The 12,500-nt window shown below is 33.0% G+C and overlaps 1 protein-coding gene across 1 annotated transcript in view; it reads left to right on the top strand.

Moving 5' to 3' along the window:
• The window catches only part of LOC137624762 (uncharacterized), a 161,093-nt gene that overhangs the window by 394 nt on the left and 148,199 nt on the right, over positions 1-12,500 (top strand). The gene's annotated exons all lie outside the window — the stretch shown is intronic.

Genomic DNA, 12,500 nt, shown 5'->3' with positions numbered 1-12,500 from the left:
TAATCAATAACATTTACGTCTTGATCATAATTTCCGACAAGTCTTCGAAGTCGTTGGGCGCAATCTCGATATTTTTTCTTATTCTTGGGAGGTTCCTAACCAGCTACGTATTGCTCAAATCTAACTTGATTTAATGCCCGTTCTTCCTAATGCAGTCAATAAATTTCCAGATGTTTGGATGGCATGCTGTCATCTGCTCTTCAAAAGCTCTGTGCCACCCTTCTACAGAATGGTTGTCTTCGGCAAACGATTGTTAGGCGATAAAATACTCTAAAAAAGGAAATGGGTGAATTGTTTTGCGATGAATTGTTAGGCGGTGATTTGCTAGCGGTGAATTTTCCTTAACGGTGAATTGCTGGCGGTGATTTGCAGGCGGTGAATTGCTGGCGGTGAATTTTCCTAAACTCGACCGTATATATATATATATATATATATATATATATATATATATATATATATATATATATATATATATATATATATATATATATATATATACACGTTGCTCTTTATGATAAAGGAGTGATAAAAAAGCCCAAACTCCAGGCATGAGTTAGTACATGTCTGAGGCCTTTGTCCTGCAACGGACTAGAAACGACATTTGTTGTTTTGTTGTGATTGGTGTTCATATATATATATATATATATATATAAATTATATATATATACATATATATATATATATATATATATATATATATATATATATATATATATTCATATATATATATATATATATATATAAATTATATATATATATATATATATATATATATATATATATATATATATATATATATATATATATATATATATATATATATATGTATATATGTGTGTATCCCAGTGTACATGTCAAAAAGTCAGCAATATAATTCTTTACAATCAATATTCGAGTCATTTGCATATTGCACAAGTATTTTCCCATCTTGAGTGTCAAAGCCAATATTTTCCACACTAAATATTCCATCTCATCAGTTTCAATCAGCAGTCAACAGCCAGACTTATCTTGCATGAGAGAGAGAGAGAGAGAGAGAGAGAGAGAGAGAGAGAGAGAGAGAGAGAGAGAGAGAGAGAGAGAGAGAGAGAGAGAGAGAGAACAGTTTGGATTACAGATATTAGAGCCCTCAACGTAGAAGAGCGCCTATTTACGGGCTATGAGTCCCTTGATGGAAGGAAATTACCCTTAAATGGCAGATAACTTTCTGGGGGGCCAATGACTAGCATAGCTTTCACACTTCATGGGTGCTGGGAATTAAAGAAACAATAAAGGTTTAATGGTCAATCGTGAATGGCAGAGACAAGGGACAGTGGCAATGCCCTAGAGACTGACCATATATATATATATATATATATATATATATATATATATATATATATATATATATATATATATATATATATATATATATATATATATATATATATATATATATATAGATATAGATAGATAGATAGATAGATAGATATATATATATAATATTTATGTATTTATGTATATATAATGATATATATATTTTTATGTGTGTGATCAGCGCCCAAGTGCCCCCTCTCCACCCAAGCAAGGACCAGGCAGAACCAGGCAATGGCTGTTGTTGACTCAGCAGGTACATCTATAAGCTCCCCAAACCCCACATCCTTTTCTCACAAGGATGGTGAGGTTGCAGACACTACTAGAAACTATCGAGCTTGAGAAGGGCTCAAATTCGAGTCCGGCCAATCGCCAGGCAGGGACGTCTCCAATTGGCAAAATTTCAACTGTGTGTGATAACCAGATTATCAAATGACAAGTTGGGGGCCTCATAAATTTTCCCATGCCATACAATGAATCATTATTGCAAAAAAAAAAAAAAAAAAAAAAAAAAAAAAAAAAAAAAAAAAAAAAAAAAAAATTGTGGCTTTAGATTGTGTATGTGGTACAGATTAAAATATGTATGATAGGAGAGAGATTTTGATGTTTGGGCAATCATTGAAACATACAGTAAGTGATAGGGCAGTATGTGCAGGAATGCAAAAACCTGATGCATTGTTTCTGTGGTAGCTAAACGGTGCAGAGCTAGAGTATTGTATGTAGCGTGGGAAAACTTGGGGCAAGAGAGACATTACAGATGTGTTAGTCCAAGGATGGTAAGTGTAAGACTGAGCGTGGAAGAAGGTATACTTGCAATTGTATGTGTGTATGGTCCAGAAATGGAAGAAAACATGAGTGTTAAAGAGTCTAAATCTGGATAACAATAAAGAGTTGTGCTAGGTGACTTGAATGCAAAGGTAGGTAGGTGATAAAGAGAGAGCTGAAGTAGTTGGTACGATAATAGGTTTCTGTAGTAAACGAAAATGTGTTAGGGGAGAAAGCTTATTGGATGGAAATATAAGGTTTGCAAAATAAACTGATTATACTATACTTGTTGCCTATGTGGTAACGTCCCTGCTTGTGATCGCCAGACTGGGGTTCGATTCTCGCTTAAACTCGTTAGTTCCTCTGGTCGCTGCAACCTCACCAGGATGGGGTGTTCGGGGGAGCCTATAGGTCTATCTGCCAAGTCATCAGCAGCCATGGCCTGGCCCTCCTTGTTTCTTGCTTGGGTGGAGAGGGGGCTTGGGCGCTGACCATATGTATACGGTCAGTCTCTACGGCAATGTCCTGCTTTATTGGGCAATGTCAGTGTCCCTTACCTCTGCCATTCATTCGGCCTTTAAACCTTTCAGCGTAAATGGTAAGAATTATTCATACATAAATTCTAATTAGATGAACCCTCAAGTTGAAAATAAATGAATGGTGAAAAGAGGAGTCACTGAAAGTGAGGAAGAAATTGATTTAGTGTACGCGTGTTTATAAATCTAAATATGTCTAGACATGTGTGTACGGTATTGCTCCAGAGAGAGAGAGAGAGAGAGAGAGAGAGAGAGAGAGAGAGAGAGAAAGAGAGAGAGAGAGAGAGACTATATCAAAGGGGTCCCAGATTTCCACCGAGAGACGTTTCTGACATCTGCCGGTAGGTATCGTAATTAATTTCTCAAACGCCGTGTCAAAATTCCGTAGAGTTTCTATGGAAACCAGCCCCGAAGCTGACTCCCACTGTTCAGTCCAACATCGCATCGATGCCATTCAAACCAGAACGACAGAACAGACTTTCAACTTTTCAAGTGCAAACACTTCCGAAAAAAAGAAAAAAAAGATCAAAGGGAGATGCATCAGTATTGATTGCTGAATGAATATTTTAAATACTTTTCGACTGTATGTAATGGATATTAAAAACCGCATAATAATAAAAATGAGTGACTTCCTGGAGAGAGAAAAAAAAAAAAAAAACATGGGGAGCTGCATTAGTATTAATTACTGACTGATTTTAAATATTTTTCTCTGGTATGTAATGGGCAATGAAAATCGCATAAGGATAAAAATGAGTGACTTTGGCCAATTCTAAATACTCTTTTGAGATATGCTAATGGGCAATCAACACAAACACTTCCAGATGAATAAAAACCGTATAGGGATATGCGTTAGTATTAATTGCTAACTAATTTTAAGTATTTTTTTATTGTATGTGACGGGCAATAATAAAAATTGCTTAAGAAAAAATTAGTGACTTTTTGCCAATTATAAACAATCTTCAATAAATGGACAATCAACACAAACACTTCCGAATGAATAATAACAGTAAGGGGAGATGCATTAGTATTAATTGAATAAGATGAATAAAATAAGTGACTTGTGGCGAATTTTAAACAAACTTTAAGATATGCTAATAGGAAATAAACACAATATGGAAATCTATAAACAAAATCTATAAAGTCTATAGAAGACGAACTTAAAATATATAAGAAAAATATAATTATTATTTTACAGCACAAAAGAGTAAATTCCATTTTTTATACTAAAACATAACCGAGTTTTGATATAAAAAAAAGTCTTATTCTTCCTAGAATAAAAACTATAGTAGACGAACTTAAAATATATGAGAAAAAGATAATTATTATTATTTTACAGCACAAAAGAGTAAATTCCATTTTTTATACTCAAACATAACCGAGTTTTGATATAAAAAAAAAAAGTCTTATTCTTCCTAAAATAAAAACTATAGTAGACGAACTTAAAATATATGAGAAAAAGATAATTATTATTATTTTACAGCACAAAAGAGTAAATTCCATTTTTTATACTCAAACATAACCGAGTTTTGATATAAAAAAAAAGTCTTATTCTTCCTAAAATAAAAACAAAGGATGGAAACTTTCTTCTGGCGAAGGAAGTCGCGAAAATGGTAATAACATGTTTTGCATAAGAAAGACAACAAATCTCCTGACATTTTCTCTCAAAGAAAAAATGCAGGGAATAACATTTTCATTTATGATCAACTCTTTTGATTCGAAAGAATACATCAGTTTAGAAAAATATATTTCCTTTGCATAATGGCTTTAAAGAGAATTCTTTTTATTTCCATAAAGTATTTTTTTTATCTATCTATTAATGGCATTATATTCCTTTGCATAATGGCTTTGAAGGAAACTCACTTATTTCCCAGTGAATATATTTTTTTTTTATTTATCCTTGTATTTCTGCGGAAATTGGTTCCCAAAATAGAGCTTTTAAAATTTTTTCGTGTTTCAGATTATACGACAACCATTACTTGGCCTTACATAGATTAATAAGGGAACGATAGTTAAATAGGGTTGTGGTGGCTGATGTGGTAACGTCCCTGACTAGTGAGGGTCCCGCTCAAATTCATTAGTTCCTTTGTTCGCTACAACCTCACCATCCTTGTGAGCTAAGGATGGGTGGTTTGAGGGAGCCTATAGGTCTATCTGCTGAGTCATCAGCAGCCATTGCCTGACCCTCCTTGGTCCAAGCTTGGGTGGAGAGAGGGTTGTCATTTATGAGCGACCTTTAAACCTTTAATGAGTTAAGTTACTGTACCATCCTGTTCGTAGTACTATGCATGCAGTTAATTCTAACTGTAGTGCCTTCTCCATCATGGGGTTCAATACTATGCAATATACTAGACGTTTCATTCCGCCTGTGAACAGACGGTGGAATGGTCTTCCGAATAGGGCAGTTGAATCGGTGGAACTTAGGAAGTTCAAACTTGCAGCGAATGTTTTGATGTTGAACTTTTTGACATGTCTTTCTTCATAGTTTATATATAACAGATCTATTTGAACGTTGTTATTGATCTTATCGTAGAATTTGCCGCAGAGTAACGCCAAAGTGAAGGAAGTGCGCATTCATCTGTCGATGTTTTTATATTATACAATTGGAGTTTTCTCATTATCTCAAAATCATTCTGATAGTTTTCATCTTTTTACCCTAATGACTAAAAAAAAAAAAAATATGAAAGCAGAAAAACCCGAATCGAATGAAATAAGAATATAAATTTTGGTCTATCATAATGATAACTAGACCTGCTTATATATTTATAAATATTAATGCATGCTACTAGTGTTGCCAATCCAAATCACACTTCATACATAATCAATAATAAAAAAAATATATAATAATAATAATAATAATAATAATAATAATAATAATAATAATAATAATAATAATGACAACAACAACATTTCATTTTATGGTAACAGCTTCTGGCCCTGCCAGCTTGGTTTCCAGCCGTACAGGTGGTGGTTCGAATCCCCACCCGTCCAGAAGCTGTTACCATAAAATGAATTCCAAGTGGATACATATTCCCAAGATAGAATTCGGTATTAAATTCCATTCGTGGGTGATATTTACATTAATTAAAATCACGTGTGCTTGAGATATATGTTCATTAAAATAACCACGATTCAGCTATCATGGTGGAGATGGGTTTATTTCAAGTCTATGAACAGATTCCTGAATTCGACAGGAATATGTAGGGGGACTTGTCATAAACTTTTAGTCTCTCTTGATAGCTCAGTCGGTATGGTCCCTGCCGGCATGGTTTCCAGCCGCACAGGTGGTGTTTCGAATGCCCACCCGGCCAGAAGCTGTTACCATAAAATGAATTCCAAGTGGATATATATTCCCAAGATAGAATTCGGTATTAAATGCCATTCGTGGGTGATATTTACATATATATATATATATATATATATATATATATATATATATATATATATATATATATATATAGTATATATACATATATATATATATATATATATATATAAATGATTATTATTTCAAACACGATTCCATCTCTCTCTCTCTCTCTCTCTCTCTCTCTCTCTCTCTCTCTCTCTCTCTCTCTCAAATACATTCACAAATCATAGAATTACCTGCAACCATAAACGACATTCCGCTTATTAACATTGCAAGCAATTGGACAAAATATTGTAAACTGATTTATAACTTATAATGGCAACCTTTCAAAACATCTCCATTACCGAACTTGAACCTAATTATGTTCAGACAACTCTATCAAAAGCTCATTTACATAAATTACCGCTGCGAATCAAGAACAATTAATTACCTTGCGTAACTGTCTAATAGCATTTTGATTAATGTTTATAACTTTCACATTATTACTTGGTGGGGGAAATGAGTCATATTCATTAATAGGCAGAAATTTTTGCAGTCATACGAAAGATTTATGTAGTTTTGTGTTTCAAAGGTTTAAAGGCCGCTCATGAGTGGCAGAGGCAAGGGACAGTGACATTGCCCTATCTACCAGGACAAAGTAATGTAAATAACTGAAATAATAATACCAATTCCTTAATATCGCAAGAGGGTCTGCCCCTCTCTTTTATTCTTCTCCTGAACTTCTCTTTCTCCCTATTTCCTTAATCTTTCCCATCCCGAGTACCTGCCTTTGAGCTATAAATTGGATTGCATCCAGGGGTGCTCTTCCTTTCCCCCCTATTCCACACTTCCCTATTATTATTATTATTATTGATATTATTATTATTGATATTAATTAATGCTATAGAGACTGACCATTTATACATAAGATCAGTACTCAAGCCCCCTCTCTCTATCCAAGCTAGGACGAGGGAGGGCCAGGCATTGGCTGCTGATGACTCAGCAGATAGACTAATAGGCTCCCCAAAACCCGCCTCCTTAGCTCACAAGGATGGTGAGGTTGCAGGCCTGACAAGAAACTATTGAGCTTAAACGTGACTCGAACCCCCGTTCGGCAGAACGTGCGGCAGAGACATTTCCAATAAGGTACACTTAGATTCAAAAGTCCGCCGACACTCAGGGAGAATCGCTCGTCAGAGGTCTCTAGTGATACCATGAAAAAACAAATAAAGAGTTGCATTTCTTACTACTTCTTAGGAAATAGGCGGAGCCTTGTCCAAGCTCAGCGAACGCTGGAAAATATTACAAATCTTGTTGCCATATTTTATGATGTGGTATCATTTGACATCTCAACTATCCAATACAAATACACAAAACACACACACACATTATATATATATATATATATATATATATATATATATATATATATATATATATTATATATATATATATATATATATATATATAAATCTAGAATCTGTGTAAGCATGTAGAAATTAATGGAGTGGAATAACTTAACAATTCCTTCCGTTAACAGCTACATTCGATTGTTCGGAGATCTGACATTAGTCTTGTTCCAGTTTCATTTATGGCTCGATGCTGTAAAGTATTCATAAAAACGGCATAAATGAGTTATACGAGCCTTGAGGTCAATAAGAGAGAGAGAGAGAGAGAGAGAGAGAGAGAGAGAGAGAGAGAGAGATTACAGTAGTGAATGTAGTAATTGTTTATCCTGTAAATTGATTTTTAGACAGGAGAAATTTTCGCTTGATATTGCAATGTCTCCAATAAAAATTATTGTATTATGCTTCCAAAAATTAGTTTTAGAATGCTAAATTGATTTCTAAAGACTTTCATAGGCCTTTAGATATCAATAGATAGGAACATTTTGGAATACATAAGGATACTTTACTGTAAAATATTTCCCAAGTCATTCAGATTCAAGGGGATGTGCCATCTCAGTCTTTAGTTCGCAACCCACTTGCCCTTTATTCATAAAAGTTTTTACTTTTCCTTTTCCGCCCGTATTTGTGGCTAAGAACGGTTGGCATTGACATTTAAACTAGAATTTTAAATATATACTGTAAAATCTTTGCTGTGTTGCAAATTCAATCTTTATTACAATAGCTATAATTTGCTTGATAATTACTGAGGCCCTATGACAAAATTGGAGATAGTTATCATCGAGTAGAGATAACGGGATTATTATTTTGGACTTAAATGCTCATCCAAATAATGGTAGATTTTGGAAAAATAATAGCTATAATCAGAGTCGTTGTCCTCTGAGTGTTTGAAGGATTCGTTAGAAAGAATCCTTAAAGCAACATTTGTCCGGCTCGAAGTTATACTATTTAGTTACTATAGATCATTATGTTCTGTAGTCCTCCATATACCACAAGTTTTCCAATTAATATCCTCATTACGAAAGTACTCTGTAGGATAATTTACCCGTTTGCTTTAAAATCAACCAAGATACTCTCGTTAACTGGAATAATTATAAAGGAATGTGATTGAAATTGTATAAAGAATGTGAGTAAATAGTGCTCAAAATGCCTTATTTTCTAATCCAGCTAAGGAATATCTCGTCTTGGCTTCACGCAAATTTCGAAAAGTTCCAGGTTGGAATGGTCAAGTGAAGGTGTTTCTTGTTGCCGCTAAGGAGAGATTTCTTTTCTGGAGGAATAGTGAGAAACTAGGAACTAAAATTGACGGCTTTAGATGAATAACGGCGAACAAGGCAATTTATCTTAAAAATACCGAGGATGTTTAATAAACGAATGAATAAAGAATGAATGAAAGGAACACAAATAGGAACTTGATCATGGAGACTTACGCCTATTTGAATCACGATTATTAGAAGTCAGCGTAATCAAGCTACGTAATTTTCTGAAGATAAAGCTACTAGTAATTACATAATCACTGATAACTTAAAGCCAAGGTATTAGTGTAGGAAATCATTTTGTGCTCATGCCCCCTGCGCTTATAATTTTTTTGGAAAATTAGAGAATATATTACGGGAAAATTAGTATTTCTTACTTTCATTACAAAATCTTGGAAAATTATGTCGTTCTGAGGACAAGATACTTTTTCATATGATTTATCAATAAAGCAAATTTCTCAAAGTTTTTGCTAGAATGTAATAGTGGTCTCATTTACTGCAATACAAATCCTTTTGGATTCAATAAACTAAATTCTGATTGTATTCAAAGTGCTATGCAGTCATCAGTATTTACTGTTTTCATCACAGATTATTTATTATGCAAAGTTAATAGTTAACTTTGGTTACAAATCAACCTTAGAACAACAACAGCTATTTATTCGGTTGCTACTAGCTACTACAAATGAACTAATAATGAATTTGGTTAGATATATTTCATGGAACATTAACGGTTATCAAACTAGATTGAGGCAATTATACAATATTTTACAAGTTGTATCAAGAACTTTTTAACCTCTTTCCACAACCTCTAAAATACAAATGACTTCCTTATTTCCTCAAATTCTTCAGTGTCGGACTGCCCGGGGGATGAGTAATTCCCCCCCCCCCCCCCCCGCGCCACCAACCCATCCATTGAAAGTGTCTATTGGGCTCCTCAAAAGAATAGTAAAAATAATTATATATATATATATATATATATATATATATATATATATATATATATATATATATATATATATATGTATATATATATATATGTGTGTGTGTGTGTGTGTGCGTGTGTTTTGTGTATTTGTAGTGAATACTCGAGGGACAAATGATACCACAGTATGAAATAGGGCAACTCGATTTGTAATATTTTTAAGCGCTCGCTGAGGTTGGACAAGTCTCCGCCCATTTCCTTGAAGGTAGTAAGAAGACCAACTCTTTCTTTGTTTTGTCACGGTAACACTAGAGACCTCTGACGAACGATTCCCCTTGAGTGTCGGCGAACTTTTGAATCTAAGTGTACCACAACCCTAAAACCATTAATGAAGTTGTAACAAGAAAAACATAAACTAATATAATAAATGATAATGATGCTAATGTTAATAATTATCATAGTTATACCAGTAAAATGTGCTTTGTATTCCTCATGTTCTTCTAACAGCAACACACTGTTCAGATTAAACGTCGTTGCCATTTTGTTATTGAATGCAGTGCACCTTTGATAACATATGCCGTATAATAATGTTTCCTGTGGTTTCTTGACTGCTTCGGACCAAAGCCGGAATGTGGAAGGCCCAAAGGATCAAACGATTTGTTGATAGGATAAAGGTGTATCAGCTTCAAGTCATCCTAATTCTAAGTAATATGTTTTTAATGTATAAATGTATGTGTATATATATATACACTATACATACATATATATATATATATATATATATATATATATATATATATATATATATATATATATATATATATATATAAAATAGTAGAAAGGCGAAGCAAAGCAGATACTTCAGCATTTGGACAGTTTATTTGCCTTTCGGGAACAACATTTCCCATCATCGGAGCTAAAAAAAGTGAATTTAAAACGAATCAATAGATAATTACGTTAAGTCAATGAAATTCCGTTAAAAAGGCAAGAATTATAAAAAATACATCGAAATACTTAAAAAATGATGTGGATGAAATATACTAAGACATAATAAATTAAACCAAATACATCCAATTAAAAATTAAAAGATTTAATGAATGTTATAAGAAAAGAGCAATATCAAAATCAGAACAAATATACGGGAAAAAAAAAAAAAAAAACTTGTAAAACATTAATTTTTAGAGCTTTCAATCTTTCTTCAGATTGGGGTAGATTCCACGAGGAAACTAAATTTCTAAAATCATATTTTATTAGGAGCTGTTATCCATGTGACGTGTTTGATAAATTTACGAAGCAGATTTTAAATAACTGTTTTTATTCCGAAAGCCACCTTACTAAACGTACCAAAGAAGCAAATGTATATGTCTCTACCATTTATATGTAACTATAAAAATGTTAAATGTAAACTTGAGAAAGCTCTTTCTAATTTGTATCCATATGTTAATTTCAAGTTTGTATTAAAAAATCCACTATCCATAGGTACCTTGTTCACATTCAAAGACACTCTACCAGATTTGATGCGGTCCTCAATTGTTTATTTATACAATTCTCCTAAATGTAATTTAGGAACTTATATTGGTTGTTCCAACCGTCTCTTGAGGATCCGCATTGACTCTCATAGAGGAGTCAGTCACCGTACAGGTTGTATATTAAATAAAAAATAATTTTCTCCCATACGAAATCACGCTCATGAATGCAAGCAATCAATTCATTATTCTAATTTCAAAATACTAGCCCAATCACCCAATAGCTATTCTCTACCTACCCTAGAATCACTTTTCATGAAACAGCTATCCCCTACTCTCAATCAGTCAACAACCTCTGTTCCTTTACATATTGCCTAACGACTTTCTCCACTTAATCTTCTAACCATTACTTATAGCTCTAAAGTCTAAACCTCCCCGTCTTTCCATGTTTCAGTCTTGGATTTTTCCATACTAAGTGAGTTACTTTCTTATCCGGAGTTTTTTTTTTTTTTTTATTTTGTCTGTTTTTCTTATATTCCAGGTTATTCCTGTGTATTATTATTTTTATTCCCATATCTATTATGTTTTGTGATTCCTTTTTTACTGTTCTTTAAAGTTTTCTGTGTATTTGTTCTGATTTTGATATAGGTCTTTACTTAAATCATTCATTAAATCTCTTTATTTTAATTTAATGTATTTGGTTTAATTTATCAAGTTTCAGTATATTTCATCCACACCATTTTTTAAGTATTTCGAGGTATTTATTATAATTCTTGCCTTTTTAACGGAATTTCATTGACTTAACGTAATTGTCTATTGATTTGTGTTTTAAATTCACTTTTTTAGCTCCGATGATGGGAAATGTTGTTCGCGAAAGCTTAGCTAATAAACTGTCCAAATGCTGAAGTATCTGCTTTCCTTCGCCTTTCTACTAAACCTCAAGCTTTCTAGAAGCGAAAATGCCATTAATTATACACATATACATGCATATATAAATATATATATATATATATATATATATATATGCAAATATACACGTGTGTGCGAGTGTAAATATACATTAAAAACATTATACTTTAACATGTGATGACTGGAATCTAGTGCACCTTTTTAATGTCAACAAAGCATTTGGGAACTAGGGGGTGGCTATGAGATTGCCAAACACTAAACAACATGGAAAATAAACCATATATTTTCCTGTGCACAAAAGAACACAAACATACACAGGAGATTTCAGTCACGAACAAGGCTGGCTCTCTCTCTCTCTCTCTCTCTCTCTCTCTCATATATATATATATATATATATCATATATATATATATATATATATATACATATATATATATATATATATATAATATATATTTCTATATATTCGACTAGCTATATAGGACATGATTAAATATTCCTTCCCCTTATTATAGCCTATATTTCTATATATTTAACTAGCTACA

This window comes from Palaemon carinicauda, chromosome 31, assembly GCF_036898095.1.
Source record: "Palaemon carinicauda isolate YSFRI2023 chromosome 31, ASM3689809v2, whole genome shotgun sequence".
NCBI classification, from domain to species: domain Eukaryota; kingdom Metazoa; phylum Arthropoda; class Malacostraca; order Decapoda; family Palaemonidae; genus Palaemon; species Palaemon carinicauda.
Note: the sequence above shows the minus strand (reverse complement) of the source record. Positions and strands in the feature narration are given on the sequence as shown.